Here is a 19034-nt window from a genome sequence, read left to right as displayed (position 1 = left end):
TGTGCAGTACATACACAGCTATAATGCAATTAATGGAATAATATCCTTGAAGGAAATGTACATCGGACACCACATAAATATATCTTAAGGAATGATGGAGTTGTAGCCACAGCCTTTATCATAGAAGATCACTGCTTTGTAAAAGAAAACAGATGTGAAATATGTTCCATCGCTCTTGCTGCATATAGTCACACACCTTTGCCTCAATATTGTTATCTGCAAAGGATCATATTTGTCATATCTCAGCATTAAAGAGGCCTCCTTTGATGCATATTCGGTTGTATCAACAAGCTCTTCTCTCTCTGTAATGATGCTTGTGGAGATTTCTTCAAAAGATTGTGTCACTGATAGAGATTTGTGTTCGTAATAATGAGCCCCTGGAGGACAACTAGAGACCTTCGAGTAGACATCCATGATCGACTGACACAATTCAGTCACTGTTCAAGCAGAAAATGCATATTGATTTGTCAGAAATGGTATTGGTATTGATCGTGTTTAATTTACAGACTAGGTTTTAAGTTTCAATTCAATGGCTGTGCAAAGAAAAACTTTCTTGATTCTGATCAGTTTCAAGTGGAAAAAAAAGAAGAATGGAAGTAAACAAGTCTTTGGAGTAGAGATGCACGATATTGTTTTTTTGGCCAATATCCGATATGCCAATATGTAAAACTTATTTGATCAATAATTGATACAGATATTGATATTTTTCCCTACACCTGCTTACAGAGACTACATAGCTTTCTCTGCTATGGAATTAAAATACTACATTATGCTACATGGTCTTTGTCAGTTTGGCCTGCTACCAAATGCAGATGACACAAAGAGGGCTGAAAATGATGTAACACTTCAACTTGGATTATGTTTAATGTCAAATTTATTCATAACATGTACTCTCTCTAACACAATGACAACACTTGAACAGTGCAAATTTGTACTTTATCACAAATCTAAACTCAACGGCACGCGTGATGTCAACTCATTGTGCTGGCGCTGCAGGCATCCTTGTCACTGGGTTGTCATACAAAAACAGCACCTTTCATTTATATATATATATATATATATATATATATATATATATATATGAGTTATTTTGATGGAATTGCCAATGTCCGATATTTAACTTTATCGCTAATATCAGCCGATACCGATACCATGCTGATATTATCGTTCGTCCCTACTTTGAAGTATAGCGAGGTTGCTTCTTTTTCTGCTTGCAACACTTGTCCTGAAAATCTATTGTTTCCCGCACACCTACCCTCAAAGCTTTGCATTCAAACATAATTAGGATAAACTGTAACTATATTCTAACACATACTCTGTACTTAGCTCATTTGACAAGGTGAAGATATGGGTCTTATTTAATATTTGTGATTTTTTGATAAGACTTTGTGGTCCATGTCTGCTGTGTATCCCCTAATGTTGTCAAGTGAGGGTAAAAAAAAACATTGCTCCTGGTTTGGTGGATATGCAGCGATCTCACTCAGGGTAAAATCAGGATCTGTTCCTTTTTATCACTTGTCTCTGGGAGGGGAAAAAAAATGTTTTCCTCCTGAATTATTAAAATTCACTGTCCTTGAGAGCAAGAAGAAATATTGACAAGGTTGGCAATATTTTTCACAACAAAAAATGTATTAGCTATATTTTAACCGTCCTTGTGGTTTAAATTGAACTAAGAATGATAAAATGCCTTTGTCAAAACTCATAACACTGTACATCAAAACAAAGCTTGGATTTATTGGCATAACTTATTACGCAACAAGATTCTTGAAAAAATATTTGGGCATAATGAAACATTTGTGACACTGCGACGGCAGCAGACACATATATTATGAGGCCAAAATGATTTTATGACATGAGAAATCTCAGAAGCAGCACAGGAACATTTTGTTTTGAAAAATTGACTTTAAACCACAATCTGACTTAAATCCATCAATCCTAAAATATGTCACACATCACAAAGATTTTACTCTCATTGAATATGCTGCCAGACTCATTATCCACAAGATCCACTTCGATTAAATCAAACTGTCTACTTATTTATCACAGATATTTCAACCTGAATATGAAATGTCTGTTGTGTTGTCAGATTGCTCACGGTGTAATTTCCACATCTTGTTCTTGTTTCAGTTGTGTTGCTGGATACAACGTCTGTGCTTGGAGAGCTGGGATGGAAGACGTATCCAATAAATGGGGTAAGATGGGCAGCTCTACTTGTGTTTGGTTTTACTCTATGGTATCTGGTTCAAATTGAAAGGCCACTGCACTATTAATGAGATCAATTACAGCTATGTGAACAGGTCAGAAGCAGAAATAATGACCTGTTCCAAATCCACATTTACTTTTCCGTCCAGATTCTTCCTTTCACATGGGAAATAATGTAGTTAATGAGTTTGTGTCTCAAAGGAATGTTGCAGTTTGTTTTTGGTCAATTCCCCTCATGGGTTCTTGTCATTTGTTTTATTTTAAAGCCATTTTTCAATTCAGTCTATAGGCCATTCTAAAAAAATAACTTTTTTTTTTATCAATTTTGCAAGGTTATTATAAAGAGAAAACAATTGAGATATTACAGGGAGACAGTCTGATTTATCCATGTTAAGTCATTTATCACTGTTGAATCCTTCTATTAAATAGTATAGTACAATGTAAAAAACACATCTTTATATAGTAAAAATTGGGGTTTAATTTGACTGTTTAGATATTTGTGTCAAAATAGGTTTCCTGGTGAATACTAAAACAAAGTCTGCATTCACAATACAGTATTTTTTTAATATTATTTGTTTGTTTGCTCATTTACTTATTTTATGTTGTTTCATTCCAGTCAACTGTACCTGAAAACAATGTTTCCTCTATGTTTGTGGATGTATGAGCCTGTGGCTTTACAGCAATACAAAGTTGAAAATCAGAACTTTGGAAACAAAGTGTCAAACAGAAAATGTACTTGCATCATAAAATATAGATAAACTGGAATATGGATATACTAAAAACATCAAGTGTAAAGTATCCTGATCAAAGCATTATAGGTCATTTTGTGTGAAACATTGAAGATTATTGTAATGTTTGTCCATTCTTTTTAGTATATACTAGTATGATCATGCAAAACATGTTTTGGGGTAAATTATGATCACCTGCTTTAGAAAGGCAAAATGTAATGCATGTTGGGGGGGGGGGGGTGCCATCAGTCAGTACGGATTTTATTAAAACTCTGAAAATTAATCTTTATATGTACGACTGATTAATTTTGGGAGTCAATGTACTTTAATAGGGCCACCACAGCCCATTGAAAATGCTAAATGGCCGTGACTCTGACAATTTAATAGATATTAAGCTAAAATGTTGTCTGGTAGTGGCTGGGAGTAGACACAAAACATACTTTAAGTGCTTCGTATTGTAAAATATATGTGCTTAAAACTTTTGCTTTAACTGTAGAAGTCAACCCTGTTTATCCATTAGAGAAATACTTCATGAACCACTCCAGAAAAAGTCTTCACTGCTTTTAAAACTAATCTTTTTGGTGTTGTTATCCAAGAGTGCTACTATATCTAATTGCCCTGTGCAAACAAATATTACTATTTGTCAATTTGACAGATGTTGAGATAGAATCTGATGTAGAAAGCGAGTCGTCCCCAATGCACGTTTTTAGTGCTAACATGTCTTGCACATCTCATCACGTGAGATCTTTCAGATTTTGAAATAAAAGACTAAAACGTTTTCATTTCTCATCGAATAATGATTTTAGTTTAAATCAGTGGAATGGAATGTGATGCACAATCTACATTTCCTCTAGTAATGCTAAGCATTTTAGATAATAATAATAATAATAATAATAATAATAATAATAATAATAATAATAATAATAATAATTATGTTTTGAAAGACCAAAAAGTATCCATGAGAGTACTGAAAATGTAGGGAAGAAAAGCAGAACCAGTTTTCATTCTCATCATTTAGTCATTTGAAACATCTTCTTCCACACTTGTCTTTGAGTTTTGACTTTAAACGATCCTCTGTGGGAAGATTCCTTCTCACAACCTTCTCTGTCTCTCCATCTCTCCCATCTTGGCCCTCGGTGGCCCATATCAGGGTTATAGATGTGATTACATCATGTAATTCGCGGTGACAGCCGCCCACAGCGTTGAGGAAAAAGGGGGAGAGGGAGTCTACTGCCTCCATGATTAAGCTGTCAGTCCTCTCCTCACTCAACCTCTATCCTTACCATTAATATTTAAGCCATCTAGGTGAAAGGGCCTGAGGGAAGGTGTGCTGATCTGGGAAGGTAAAATAGTTCAAATCCCCTTCACTAACTGGGAGCCAGTAGGAGCAAGTCAATCTCCACCATATTAGACACAGCCTGGTATCGGGCCTGTACAGCAGCACACGGTGCAGCTGCATATCAGGAACAGTCCAGTTGTTCTTGTTTTGGACATTATCAGTCAGTCCTGTCCAGTGCACATTAAAAATACATAAATAAATCATATGCTGCAACTTTTCCTAAACTGTTAACAGGTTATAACATTGGCAGGCACATTCGGTAGGTGGTCATATAATATGAAATTGAAGTTTCAAGTGGAGGAACTTATTTATGGATGAGTTTTATCAAGTACGTGCAACTCTTCACTGGTGGAAAGTAATTGGTTTTGAAGGAGTGCAGCTGTGGTGGTCCACCTGAAATGCAACCCACTGAGAAATTTGGTCAAACCGTTTTTGGGAAACTGTGACCGTAAAAATACATTTAGATTTATGTATCACAACATGGGGTCGACGGGCAAAAACGGGTAATAAAGTTTTTGCCCATGCATGTGTGTGCGCGCATTTGTTTGTGCATGTGTGTTTGCTGTTACCAAATTATCTCATCAACAATTGAACTATTTTGTAATCTAAATTGGTAGAAAGTAATTTAAAAAATGCACATCTAGAATGGATTAACTTTGGGGAGTAAACCCAGTTCAAGATGGCCGACATGGCCAACCGACCCTATAAAACACAAAAATGGTTATAATTGTGCCAATTTTATAGATATTAATCAAAAAATTGGTGTGGCAGTAGCTGAGACTGAGCTATTAAAATAGATGATGTACAAGATCCTTAAATAAAATATTGCAAAAAAAACTATTTAAAGTCAGCTCTGTCTGTCAGCAAAATATCTCATGCACCACTGGACAGATTTTGGCAAATAGAAAGTAATCACTGGGTAGACATCTGCATCTGCATAGCTTTTGGAATATATCCTAATCAACTTGGGATCTACATTCATAAAATAGATAAAAATTACAATAAGTCGGACAGTTTTACCAGAACCAAAGTTTAGTGCAGTGGCAGCTTAGTTATCCGCAACACACTCTCCAAACATGACATTTTACAATATTGCATGAGACTGGACAGCATTTTATTTTCAATTTCAATTTTCTATTTTATTTTTGCCTTTTTTTTTTTGTGGCACTGGTAATGCACGTAGTAGTAGGTGATAAAGGTTTGGTTTACTACCAATTCTGGACTCTAAAGTCCTCACTGTGGGCATACTTATGTGTAATTATCACTGTTGTCTAGCATTGATTTTAATTAAAGAGAACATTGCACTGGAAAGACTCAGACTCTCCACTTAATTAATTGTGGTTAGTATCCCACTATTCTTGGATTGCATTTCCTTGTTGGTCACGTTTTAGACATCATTTGCAAACGTCAAAGCCGTGAGCGCATATTTACTCTGTGCAAACATGATCATATGTCTTGGTCATGGCTATATTCATTAGCAAGGTGCCCTATGATTATTTTATACCCGCTCTGCTCAGATTTTAAATAGACCTGTTTCAACTAGCCGCCAGGGAAAACATGCAAGGAGGGCTTGTTTGTTAGTAATTTGAATGTGGGAATTTTCTCCCAGTTGGTAAATACATTCACCCTTAAAGGTTGTCGTCATTAGATTCCTGCATATTGAACAGAAATCTCACTCAAGGGCATACAGGACTTTCTATTTTTTTGTATGTTTTGACAAATGTTTGGTTGAAAAAGAAAAGGGGTGCTGATTTGTCATTGGTAAATATATAGAGATTTTTATGTGGCAAAAATCTGTTGGCTTTGTTTTTTCGTGTTTATAACTGTTGAACGGTGATAAAGAACAATATGTCAAGAAATGATTGAAAGTAAGACAAAGAGAAACGAAAAGAAAGAGGGATGATTTGGTGCCTGCATGCAGCCACAATAAGCTCTCCTCAGAATGGGCAGACACCATGCTGAAATATGCATGAGTCCTTCCTCAGTGGTGGGTGGTGGTGTGGGAACAAGGGTGAAGCAGTGAGTAGAGCAGCTTATTTATTAAATTACATAAAACAGCCTTAAAGGATTAAGAATGCCTATAATGTTACCTTTTGTTTTCACTTGTTGATATTATAATGCAGAATAGAGAAATAATGTAGTTGTTTGTCATGAAAGGGAGAGAATAACCCTGTTTTCATCTGTTGTCAGAGACTTTGTGGAGAATAGTCTGAAGTTATTTGTGTTTGAAGAATAAGGAGTATAATATAAATAGTGTTGCTGAAAGAAACTGCTTGTTAAATGTTAAAATAAAAGGGCTTATAGTATTTTTTTTCTCTATGTGCATTTTTTCAACCCTAATAGAGTACTTTTGATTCTTTTGATTCCCAAGGAGTTCAGTTGGCAAAACAAAACCTACAAATGTTAAAGGATGTGCGGTATTATTTTCTGCATGTCATCAGTCCAGCCAAAACAACTGTCATTTTGTAAATAAAAAAATAAAAAAATAAAAATGCATGTTATTTAGTATTACTAACGGGGAGTGGTGGAGCTGAGGTTAGGGAAGGTGAGCCTGTGATAGGAAGGTAGCCACTTTGGCTCCCTGGATCAACATCAAAATGTAGGTGGGAAAGGTGAAGCACAAACACCTGTCTCCATCATCATTTCCCCCACTCTGGGCCCTTGAGCAAGGCCCTTAACCCCCACCATCTTCTCCCCTGGGCATCCTAGATAGCAGCTCTCTGCTCCACACAGAGGGCTGTTGTAGCTCGGTGGTCTGTGGTTATGTCAGGAAGGGCATCCGATGTGTCAGGAAGGGCATCCAATGTAAAAATAATCGACAATCTTTGTACGAGTTAATTTGTCGTGGCGACCCCCGAGGAAGGGAGCAACCTGTATAAAGAAAAATAATTACTACTTAAACTTGAACAGTTTTTGCCTAAACTTAGCTGCTAGTTTAATGAGGTGTCATGAAATGGATTAAGACATCCTGAAATTGGAAATACCACATTTTTTGCTGTAGAAGTCATGGTTTGTTGCATAATTTGCATGTGACTTATATGCCAAAGTGACATATTTATGGATTTTTCCCATATTTATAAACCAATTTTTGGCTGAGATATGACCATTTTCATTCATTCTGACTAAAAATATTGAACACTACCATTTTCTGCCACTATATGGCATGCCATTGTGTCATGTAATGGGTAAAAAGTGGCTATTAATAACACAATCGTTTTGCCATAGACTGCCACCTTTGTCCAGCTCGCCTGCAGCAACCTTGGTTTAATTTTGCTATGTCGCCCTGGTGAAATGCAGCTAATTTGACCACTGAAGTGCATTTATTAAGGAAAAGTTAGACTGAGGCACACCTTTGCTATAATTTTGAGCAAACAAATAATTGTTTTTAGGTGGTTATCTTGTTGAATTTTGAAGAAATGCACAGCTGCTCATCCCTCTGCACATTCCCACAGTTGCAAACTGGCTATTGATATGCAACTGATTTAACCATCAAAGTGCATTTATAAAGGAAAAGTTTAACTGAAACACACTTTTGCTATATTTTCGAGCAAACAAATAATTGTTTTTAAGTGTTAATCTTGTTAAATTCTTGTTAAAACCCTCCCGTGCACACTCCTGTGGCCACAATTTGGCAGCCAATCGATTTTTTTTGGGCACAACACCGGCCCACATTTCTGGGTTGTCAATGTGGTGATGCATAACAAATACGACATGTCAACAGTAATGCATAATAGGTGCAATGTATACGGTGAAGCAACATATTTATGGATTTTTCCACTTTATTAGACATATTTGGACTGATGCAACTTATAGGGCGGTGCGACGTGTACAGCAGAAAAATACGGTAATACAAAACTGAGAACCAAATATAGTAAAAATGAAATTGTATTTTAGTCTTAAACCATTCTCCCATCATTGCAAAATAGTCATCTCTATCTACTTACCCTCTTGTCTCATTAGATCATTATGGCTTGTGGAAAAGAAAAGGATTTTGTCATGTTTTTATACCTTCAAATGAACCATGGTTGAGAAAGTAATGGAGAATCTGGTCATTGAGCTGCTTCAGAGTCTATCTGTATCATTTGTGTTTAAAGGTGAAATAAATGACCCTTAAAACAAGTTATAACATTTATGAAAACATTGATTGTGTACTGATTATGAGAAGCACAAAGTTGGTTCACAAAAAGTAAGTTGTAGCATTGCACACCATCTTTTCAACTGCACTTATTAAGATTTATTTGCCAGCCACATCTTTTCATGAAGGCTCTTGAGAAGACTCTCTAACTCATAAAGAAGTTAAAAAGAAGTAAAACATCAGTGTGCACGTGGACTGTGACTTTATAATGATGGGCCAAAACAAACAAAAAAAATTGATTAAAAATGTTTTAGTAATTCAATTGTCGAAAAGGTAGTCCATCCATCCATTATCTTTACCCACTTATTCCATTTTGGGTCACGGGGGTCGCTGGTGCCCATGCCCAGCAATCACTGTGCGAGGGGCGGGGTACACCCTGGACGGGTCGCAGGTCCATCACAGGGCCACATAGAGACAAACGAGACAAACAACCATTCACTCTCTCACTCACACCTAGGGACAATTTAGAGTTACCAATCAGCCTAACATGCATGTTTTTAGTCTGTGGGAGGAAACCGGAGCACCCAGACAAAACCCACACATGCACAGAGAGAACATGCAAACTCCACCCAGAAAGGCCTCTGGACCGGGGTTTGAACCAAGGACCTGCTCGCTGAGAGGCAGCAGCTCTGCCAGTTGCGCCACCGTGCTGCCGAAAAGGTTGTACTTGTTAAAAAATATTGCTTGGTATTTTGATTTTATGTCACTTGTAGAAATTAAATGATAAACTTCTAAAGAAAATAAAACATGAAAACCAACCAATATACAGATTGTATTCTGGGAGACTTGTCAGTTATTTATATTTGTAAAGGAGTGGTAGTGCAGAGGTTAGAGAAGGCGAGCCTGTGATCAGAAGGTCACTGATTCGATCCCCCTGACAGACAACATCAAAATATGGGTGGGAAAGGTGAAGCACACACACCTGCCTCCACCTTTGTTTGTCCCACCCTGGGCGTTTGAGCAATTCCCTTAACCCCCACCATCTGCTCCCCTGGGTGTCCTCTGCTCCACACAGAGAGCTGTGGTAGCTCGGTGGGCTGTGGTTGCATCAGGAATTAGTTCACTGTGGCGACCCCTGAGGAAGGGAGCAGCTGAAAGAAAAAATAAAAAGTCAGTTATACTGTATACAGTATATTTGTGCAAATAGCAGAATAACATTACATTTATGTTATAATGGTCAGATTTAGTCACAACTGTAGACATTAATATTCTGATTTATACTATAATATAGAGCTGACTTAGTTTATATTAAGGTTGTACTTGGTTTATATTTTCACTTTTTTTCTCAGATAAAAATGTTCCTGCTGTGTCCTTGTTTGACACATCACTCAAACTACTTTCCTCAACATTCTTCTATTACATTTCTGGGTAATGTATTTGGGAATATACAAGCCTGGACATTTATGGCATGTGCAGTTTGTTCTCCAAAGTCTGAACATCCAAATTATGAGTTTAACAGAAAAAAAAAAAAAAAAGCCAAATGGAACATCTTGTGAATTCAGATTTTCTCCTAGTTCAAGTTGGCTGCCTTGCACATGAGACGTGACGATAGATGCAGTATTTCTGTTTGTTTCCGTTGTTAATTTGTATCTTATTTATTTAGTTCCATGCATAGCGATATATTACCTTCACAAGGAAACATGTTGCTTACGTGTTTAAATGTAAATAATTCATAAAAATACATATTTTGCTTGTGCAGCTCCCCTGAGACACAAAACAGGTTAAACCTGCTATAGAATATGGCTAATAGATTAGCAGGAGAGGTGGTAGAAAAAGATTTGATGAGAGGAAATGGAAAAACTGACAGAAGGATATGAAACTGCCAATGGATGCAACTTCTAGAAATAAAAAAATTAAGGTCAGACATCAAAAACACTAGCTTAAACATTCATCCCTTCTTACACCCCCTTTCCCTAATCCCCAACTTTTTTTTATTATTCTTACAACATTTAACCACAGTAATTGATTTCAGCTACTTGACCTAGGGGCTTATCTCAAAGCACCTCCTCTATCCCTAATACCATTATGCTCAAGCGTGAGACTGAACAACAGGGAGGAGAAGAGGGAAGAAAATCTGTATGTCAATGTCCTTCATAGCACAGATAAACGTCTTTAATGTGAGCTGCTGAATGGTGGCCAGCAGCTCTGTGAGGGGAAGAGATAAAAAAAGAGAATAATCCAGAATCATTGCACCTCTCCCCACAGAGACTAATATAAAAAAGGTTTGATGATTTAGCACACCGGTGTTCATCTCAGGGACCTCTGCCATAACCAGGCTTAAGCAGTGCTGGGGGATCCCTTAATTGGCTTGTTTCTTGTCAGGGACACACTGAGGCCGAAATCCAATGCTCTCCCACTCGGCATCTTGCTGACAGCGGAACATATCCTGACAACTTTCTAGGCTAACCCTCACCGTGTGATGAATACAGTGAAGTGAGTTAGAGGAAGAGTGGGAGGGAGGTACAGGATAGATGCAAATGGAAAAAAAATATGAAAACAGAGGGAGGGAAGACTGACTGGATTATTAGTGCCCAGCTGCATGCAGCAGATGAATATATGAATACAGGGAGCAGTGGCAGCCAGGGAGAGAAAATAGAAGATGTGTTTGTTTTAAGACGGGTTTAGTTTAGACAGACAGAACTGTGTCTTTTGAACAGTGAAAAGCTCAGAAAATAAAATGTAGTTCAAGAATAAAATTCTAAAATGTGTCAAGGTGGGATTATAAACAAAGATGAAACTATAGTGCCACGACTTTAGTCAATTCATTTATGCATTTGAAAGTTTTTTTGCAGACATAGGTTTTGAAAGGTTACTTGTGAATTACTTTGTATGGCTCTATACAACTTACACGTTAGCAAAGACTATAAAATGTTTTCACAAAAAAAATGTTTTCATTTTCATAACAAGTATATCAGCTGCTGAGTTAAAGTCTAGAGGTTCATGCTGGTCATGAAGTTTTACGTCTTCTAATAAATCATGAGCAAAGTGTTTTTACTATTAATTCCTGCCAAGAGAAGGAAGTCAAATAAGTCTTAACTGTTGCTGCAATCAGATTTCTGAAAAATGAAAAGACAGTCCACATTTTCAACAATAAAGAGAAAGCATTTTCTCTAACTGTTGCAAGAACCACATAAATATAATTTATCCAGACAACATAATGCCATGCATCTCTAGGATCATATAATTAGTCAGAAATAACATTGCTTTGGTTAGAGCTCTACATAATAAATTTGTTTTCACTTAATTTATTTATTTAAGTTTATTATGTCTATGCAAATTAAATGTGGCTGTGAGTACTTTAAAAAAAAGTAATACAGTAGTCCCTCACTACTTCGCGGTTCGTTTTTCACATATTCACTATATCACAATTTTTCATGGTATGATTGGACATGACACAATTGGCTGGTTGATGGATGAGCCATGGATTGTTTATTTAAAATTATTTTAAATGATTTTGCATCATGTGTGCAGCCCACAAGTGCAGGGGAAAGCTTCCTCCTGCAGCTGATCAACTGATCTCCTTCTCTGCCACGCACACACATTTCTCCTGCTGCATCAGCTTTGTAAAGGGTTAACCCTTTGCTGTCCAGATGCACTGACTTGTTGTCTTCCAACTTAAAATACAAAGTATGTCACATCGTAAAAATCATCATAATCACAAAATATAAATTGTTAAAAGTTATTTTTAAATGGTTTAGAACTTTTCTGTTCAGTTGTTACAGTGTAATTGATCAAGAAGTACATTTGTGCTCCGTGCTGCTGCTGCATGAAGGGTTAATCCTTTTTGTTGTCCTGCTGCGCTTCACTTCTCTACAATTTAAATGTAAATACTGTAATAATTTAAATAAACAATCCATGCTGTATGGATCATTTTATTTAAAATGTTACAATAATTAAATTGTTAATTTAAGGATGGAGGTTGGGAGTAACAGATGATGAGTGAATGTCATTACAGCACATGTCATGACAAAGTTTACTGAACTTGAACTGAACTTGAACTTGGACTATTGGATCCCTACTTCACAGTTTTCACTTATCGTGGGTGGGCGTGGTCCCTAACACCCACGATAAATGAGGGACTACTGTATTGTGCTTTTGCACACTCTTGAAAAAAAAACATGTACATTAAGTTTTGCAGGTTGACTTTACTCTCTTTGTATCTCTACCTACACTGTGTGAGAAGAGGGAAGAACACATTACGTGACATGCACACACACACACACACAAAAAACAACAAAAAAAATAGCAAGGTGGCCCATTTAGAGCAAACCTGCCCAAGGTCACGGTGTTTAATCTCTTGTAGGCTGTTTACTTCTGTCTGTTTCACTTGACTTGCATCAGAAAATATAGCGCATTGAGAAAGACACATTTCAGCTGCATTCTACACCTGAGCCATAACTTTCCTTTCCTTTCTCACTGCAGTGGCCATGAGCTGACTGGAGACCTAAAATTGACATTAAAGCTTGGTCACACCATACAAGCACCGGCCATCATATTCAAAATGAGAGGATCAGAGAGGAATTTTGCCGCTTTCGTTCGCATCTATAGAAAACTGCATTGTGGCAGAAAGGCTAAAGTCACAGTTCTGTACCTGTAAGAAGCAATGTAGAGATGCTTTTTCTTCTTTTATTTTACCTTGTCAGAAGATGTTTAAAATAAATTACGGCTCAAATATTTAAATGCCTCCGAGCCCTTACAAGGTACTTGTACCTGATCTTGTTAAATGGCATGCTCCCTTTTTAATATTTTACATGTGTATGCATAAGATTAAACAGTGCCAAGAAATTAGCTTTATGTTATCTCTGGTGCAGATTTAAAATGTACAACCTATCCTTTGTGTACATATTTTAGTCTGTCATTTTATTTTACTACACAAATGGAAATGCAAGGTTTATTAATATTTTTAGTGTCAGTCAAATAGCAGTAGTAATAGTAGGGCTCCAACTCTTAGTTTTATATTTATTGAGCTAGAATTTGGTGTGTTAGTTGCTGAAATAAATCCCTAAATGATTCTGAGCACCAATTGATGGCACAAAATAGTTTAATAAAACATTACCATTAACTAAGGCTACCAGTTGTCTGTTAGCAAATATGTCATAAACCACTAGAAGTAGTTTAATGGCACTCTCAAAAAGTCATTATTGGCTGTACATCTACCACTGATTAACTCTGGAGTCAATGACTTCTGAACGTATAAAACTCGAAGCATGAAAAGTGATGGGCAATATGCATTCATTTAAAGAATGCTACACCTTTAGCTTAAAAGCAAATTAAAACATACCAGAACAGAATCTTTGTCTAAGGAGAGGGGTCTGACTCTTTTTGTCACCTGTTAAAAACATATTTTTGTGCTTCCAGATTAAATCTAGTTGATTGAAACAGGATTTTTCTTTGGAGCCTGTCTATATAGTCTTGTAATAGCTTTGTGCATAGCGGAGAAATCACAGTGCTCCATCAAACTCTGACACATCCATTTGTCACACTCACTGTGGTCAGATAGAAAACCAAGGGAAGATACACACTTTTGCACAGACGTTGGTATATCACTCTATGAATTGTCTCCTAGTCCATACTACAAATAGTTTCATCATTGTTTGATGCCACTGACAAGAATCCACCTGTTGCAGTATTTAAACGTGAGCATACTTTGAACTGCTGTAGAAAATGCAAACTGAAATGTTTATCTATTTTTTAGTTCATTCACTCTGTTTAGGTTTAGATGCCAAAAGTGTTTGCTTATATTTCATTTATTTAGGTATAATAATATATTAGTATGCTCCTTCTTACCATTACTCTGTTAAAAATTATATGGAAAAACTCATTTTCGCTCTGCTTATTCATTTTAAAAAGACACTCCCAGCCATTCATTATTCCCTTCAGAACAATTAACCATGCCATAAGTGTAAAAATTACAATGTGGTAAAGGTTTGTTATTCTGTAAAATATTTGTGATTGCACAGCAAGAAAAATATTTTATTTGACCCATGAAAGAGTTTTAAATTGGTTAACATTTATCTGTACAGTTTAATAGTAAATATGCAAAGCAACAATCATGGGCTGAAGTAGCTTAGTGGTCAGTGCTGTGGTTTTGTAATTATGAAGTTGTAAGTTTGAGCCCAGGTTGAATCACGAAGGTCATCCGCCTAAAACAATTGTCAAATATTTGATGAGAGTTCGCTCGCTGTGGTGACCCCTGAAGAAGGGAGCAGCTGAAAGAAACTTAGTAGAGAAAGCAACATTCAACTTTTTTCCCTTTTCCTAAAGGTTGTGTTGATTAGCAGAAAGTCAAACTCAATGCGCTTGTAATGAATTTGTTTACATGCGGTGCATTTAATTAGAGATGCACGATACTGGAATTTTGGCTGATATCCAATATGCTGATATGTTAAAACTTATTTGGCCGATAACCCATGCCGATACTGATATTTTATATACTTTCCTTTGTCAGAACATAGCTCTCTTATTTAGGCTTATTTGCTACAAAAATTGTGCAACAGCTATAAGAGCTGGCAACATATATTCAGTAACAGCCATATGCATAGCACTTTAACTCATATTAAATGAAAAGCGTTAAATGTTATTTATTAACATTAGTCACCTGCAATGCTGTCTCACTTGTGGAGGCTTGTTCCAGGTTCCTAGCTGCAGTGTGGGATCCTCTGCACTCCTCTGCATGAAGGACAGACTTTTTAAGTTCAAAGTTTTCTGTCCATTGTGCCATAAAAGTAATCATGCTAACGGGGCTAACACAATGTCCAAATGTCTATGGTCAAACTCACCCGAGTCGTGCTATCGGCTATTAGCTTCTCAATGACGTCTGAAATGATGACTTATAACTCGGGTAAAGTTATGTTGGAAAAATATCTTGGACTGGGGACGATGTAGCAAGGCTCAACATAGTCCATAAATCTTCGTAATCCGACTTCCTCACCAACGAAAAATAAAACTTCTACACCGCTGACATTCTGAATTTTTCTCTCCACCGTGAGATCAGGTAGGCGCACGTGACGTCATCCCATTGTGCTGTCATTGCAACGTCATCACGTTTTGCTGCCGCTGCAGGCAAAAACTGCGCCTTTTATATCGGTGAGTTATTTTAATGGAATGGCCGATGTCCGATATTGAACTTTAACGTTAATATCGGCTGATACCGACACCGTGCTGATATTATCGTGCATTCCTACATTTAATAATGATCAACTGACTCTTGTCATTTGAACAGAAGACAGATAGAAATCAGCTTTTTTCAGACTTGCATTTTAGAGCTTGCACTTCTTGGTAAACGAGCAGTTTGTATGTTTCTGCTGGTGAGGCAGACCCATCTGTCACCTAAATGGAAGACTGAATCTATAGCTTGAATCTGATTCAGTCTGATTACGAGTCATCACTTAAAGTCCCAAAATCCCTCAGGCACAGTTCAGATTTCCGCTGGATGTGGATGTATAGGAATTGTGTTTCCTGGTGTTAAAAATGTAAAACTGAAGATTGATAACACTTTTGTTTCTTTCATATTAAATAGATGTTTTTTAAATGTTAGGCACATTTCTGCATCTAATAATATGTGTCTTCAAAAGTTCTAAAACTTGTAAACAAATTCAACAAATGAAAAGTGAAACAGCATATTTCTTTCTTGAGCTTGGGGTGCCTAATATTGTTTGTAAATCATGGAAACTATAAAGATTATTGCAACATTATAAATGGTTATTTGAGGTTATTAAAGTAAAATGACATTATAGTGAGCATTTTTGCACATACATTCTTAATGATACAGCTATTTGCCATAAACATTTTGTCTTTTTCTGTTTGACAGTTTGGAAGACGATTTTCTCATGGAAACAATATGCAGCTCTAAAAAACGTTATTTGTCTTCGATTCTTTTCTCTTATTTTTAATAATGATACGGCGATGCAGATGGAAATCATTTTTCTTTTCAATGATCCTCTGGAGTTCATCAGTTTATCTTTTTTTCAACAGATGGAGACATAATGAAGAAAAAAAATAGATGGTTTACTTTTATCCCTTTCCAATCTCTATGTTCAATATTTAATGAGAATCCTAATGGAGGCATTTGGGGTCACGGGATGGCTCATAGTAAAGAGATAAAGTTTCATTGGAGATGGGTGTTTAGTCTAAAATCATCTCTAAAATGCACTAAACATTTCATACAAACTCTCCGCATCCTAAAAGCCATACTTCACCACACGTTCTCTGTCTGTGTTTTTGCTGCTTTCTGTCATATTTGATCGAGCAAGCCAGACAATCGCATATCGTCTCCTCTTATTTCCAGTCAGGCTTGTTTAAGCCTGACTGGAAATAAGTGCCGACTGAAGTGCAGACTGGAGTCGGATGGCTTTGCTAAGGGAAGATGGATGTCTCCTGCTGTTTCCATAAAGGCAGGCAGGCAGGTGAGACACTGCATGCTAAATTACAACTTAAGGCAAACAGTAATTTCCTGCAGGAGCAGCTCTGTCTCATAGCAAAGCATGAAAGAGTCAATAAATTAAAATCATTGTATCTCGCAGATGGACGTAGATTATGCTTTTTAAATTAAATACGGTCCAACTTTTCAAAGTAATTTAGCTTAGAGGGATATTTTAAAACCAAGACTACATTTGTGGTATTTAAAGATGGGAAAAGACTTGTTCCCTTCAAAAGCTACAAAACAAAGATACATAAAACGGATCCTCCTGTTCTTAATGCTTGCATTAATTTAGGCCATTTTCCCATTATATTGCTATATCTTTCTCCTCCCTACCCTCTTGATATCTTTTTCCTTTCATTATATACTCTGAATCTCTTCCCAGCCCTCTCTCTGTCCCTGCCTCTCTGACAGCTTCTTTTTAACAAAGAGCAGCAGAGTGTGAAAACAGGCATGAGGCGATGTGTTGTGGGTGTGTTGTGTTTTGCTTTATCCAGTATGTCTGCTGAGGGAAGATGGCACAATTAACTTATTGAAAATCATGAATTAAAGTCAGATTTGTAATGAAATTCCAGGTAATGTTTTTATATTTTTTTTTAATAACATCTCACTGACTCATTGTATTGTTCCTCTCAGATAATAATCTTTTACTTTATTATTTTGTAGAAAATAAATATAAAACAGGCACCAAAAAAGCTTTTTTTTTTTGTCTACAAAGATTGAGCAAAAATCTTGCACAGTGATTAGCACCTAGAGTAGAAGTTGCGAATGCCTCTCTGCTACTACAAAACAATTTTTTAGCACAGTATTTGTAAAATCACCTTTTTAGTTGAAGTTTTATTTTCTAATATCAGTTTGCTGTGATGGCCATCTTGAATTTGAGTGGCTCTGAAAGATAATTGGTTGAAGAAGTTCATGTTCAATAATCCAGGTAAAAAAATCCAACAAAGTCCATTCAGGTTATCTAAATAGTTCCTTTCTTTGTTGAGACGTTTCGCCCTTTATCCAAAGGACTTCATTAGTCCGAGGAACCACAAACAAACTCAGTCCCACAAGCAGCACACTCGCATAGTGGGCCAACCAGTTTGCTGGTGATAAGATGGTTTCTCGGGCCGTTTCTGAAGGACAAAATGTCTCAACAACAAAAATATAAAAAAAACGTCCAGATGACCTGACTGAACTTAGTTGGATTTTCTACCTGGATTATTGAGCATGAACTTTGATGTTTTGAACCACTTTGGCTATGGCTGCCTCAGGGGAGTGGACGGGGGAGATGGCAGGACACTAGAAACCATCTTATCACCAGCAAACTGGTTGGTCCACTATGTGAGTGTGCTGCTTGTGGGACTCCGTTTGTTATGGCTCCTCGGACTGATGAAGTCCTTTTAGATGAAGGACAAAATGTCTCAACAAAAAAAGAAATTGTCCACATGACCTGACCAAACTTTGTTTGGTTGAAGAATTTTATCAAATATATTTATCTTGAAAGCTTAATAAAACTTCATCCAGTGGTTCGTGAGATATTGTGTTAACAGACAGTGTTGACTCCTAATAGTAATGGCACAATTTTAAACAAAGGTTTAGCACAATCTGCTAGCACTCAAAACATGTGTTGGGAATCGGTCTAATTTACTCCCACGCTAAAACGTAGGTCAATATCTGTACATGTGTGTGTTTGTCAAGCTCAAAAGCTTGTGACAGCCATCTTGAATCTATTAGAAGAAAATCAGTTTTATTTGCATTTACATTAATAACCTTCTGCAAGTTTCATTAAAAATTGTCCAGGGGATCGTGGGATTGTTTGGCAACACATACATATGTACACAGGCAAAAACAGCATTGTCCATCTTTACCTTTTGACAGGAGGAGATACATATTTGGTTTATTATTATTTTTTTATTCCTAAAGGAATATATTTATTTATATAAACACTGAACTTTATGTACCGATGAAAATTGTTGCTCTGGCGTTGATCCCGTCCTCCCCGAGGTTAATGTTTTATTGACTTTGTTGGAGACAACTTGGTTAGATTTATCACCTCTTACATCCATCAACATGCACCCGATGGCAGCATAATATTACACCTCAGTCGATACAATAATGTTTCTGCAACAAAGTTTCTTGTGTGTCAGACCAATCAGACCAATATTGTAGATTTGAATTTAATTGAACTGGGAATGAGGGAGAGACTAGGCAAAATAACATTTTAGA

At 36.7% G+C, this 19034-nt stretch overlaps 1 protein-coding gene across 1 annotated transcript in view; it reads left to right on the top strand.

Moving 5' to 3' along the window:
- The first annotated feature begins 2133 nt into the window (after positions 1-2133).
- The window catches only part of LOC119419551 (ephrin type-A receptor 6), a 183312-nt gene continuing 166411 nt past the window's right edge, over positions 2134-19034 (top strand). The window contains exon 1 of the mRNA XM_037686892.1: positions 2134-2192. The gene's annotated coding sequence lies outside the window, so the exon portion shown is untranslated. The remainder of the gene's footprint in view (positions 2193-19034) is intronic.

Source organism: Nematolebias whitei, chromosome 13 (genome assembly GCF_014905685.2).
Source record: "Nematolebias whitei isolate Nwh7 chromosome 13, NemWhi1, whole genome shotgun sequence".
Lineage (NCBI taxonomy): Eukaryota > Metazoa > Chordata > Actinopteri > Cyprinodontiformes > Rivulidae > Nematolebias > Nematolebias whitei.
This window is presented reverse-complemented; position numbering and strand designations above follow the sequence as displayed.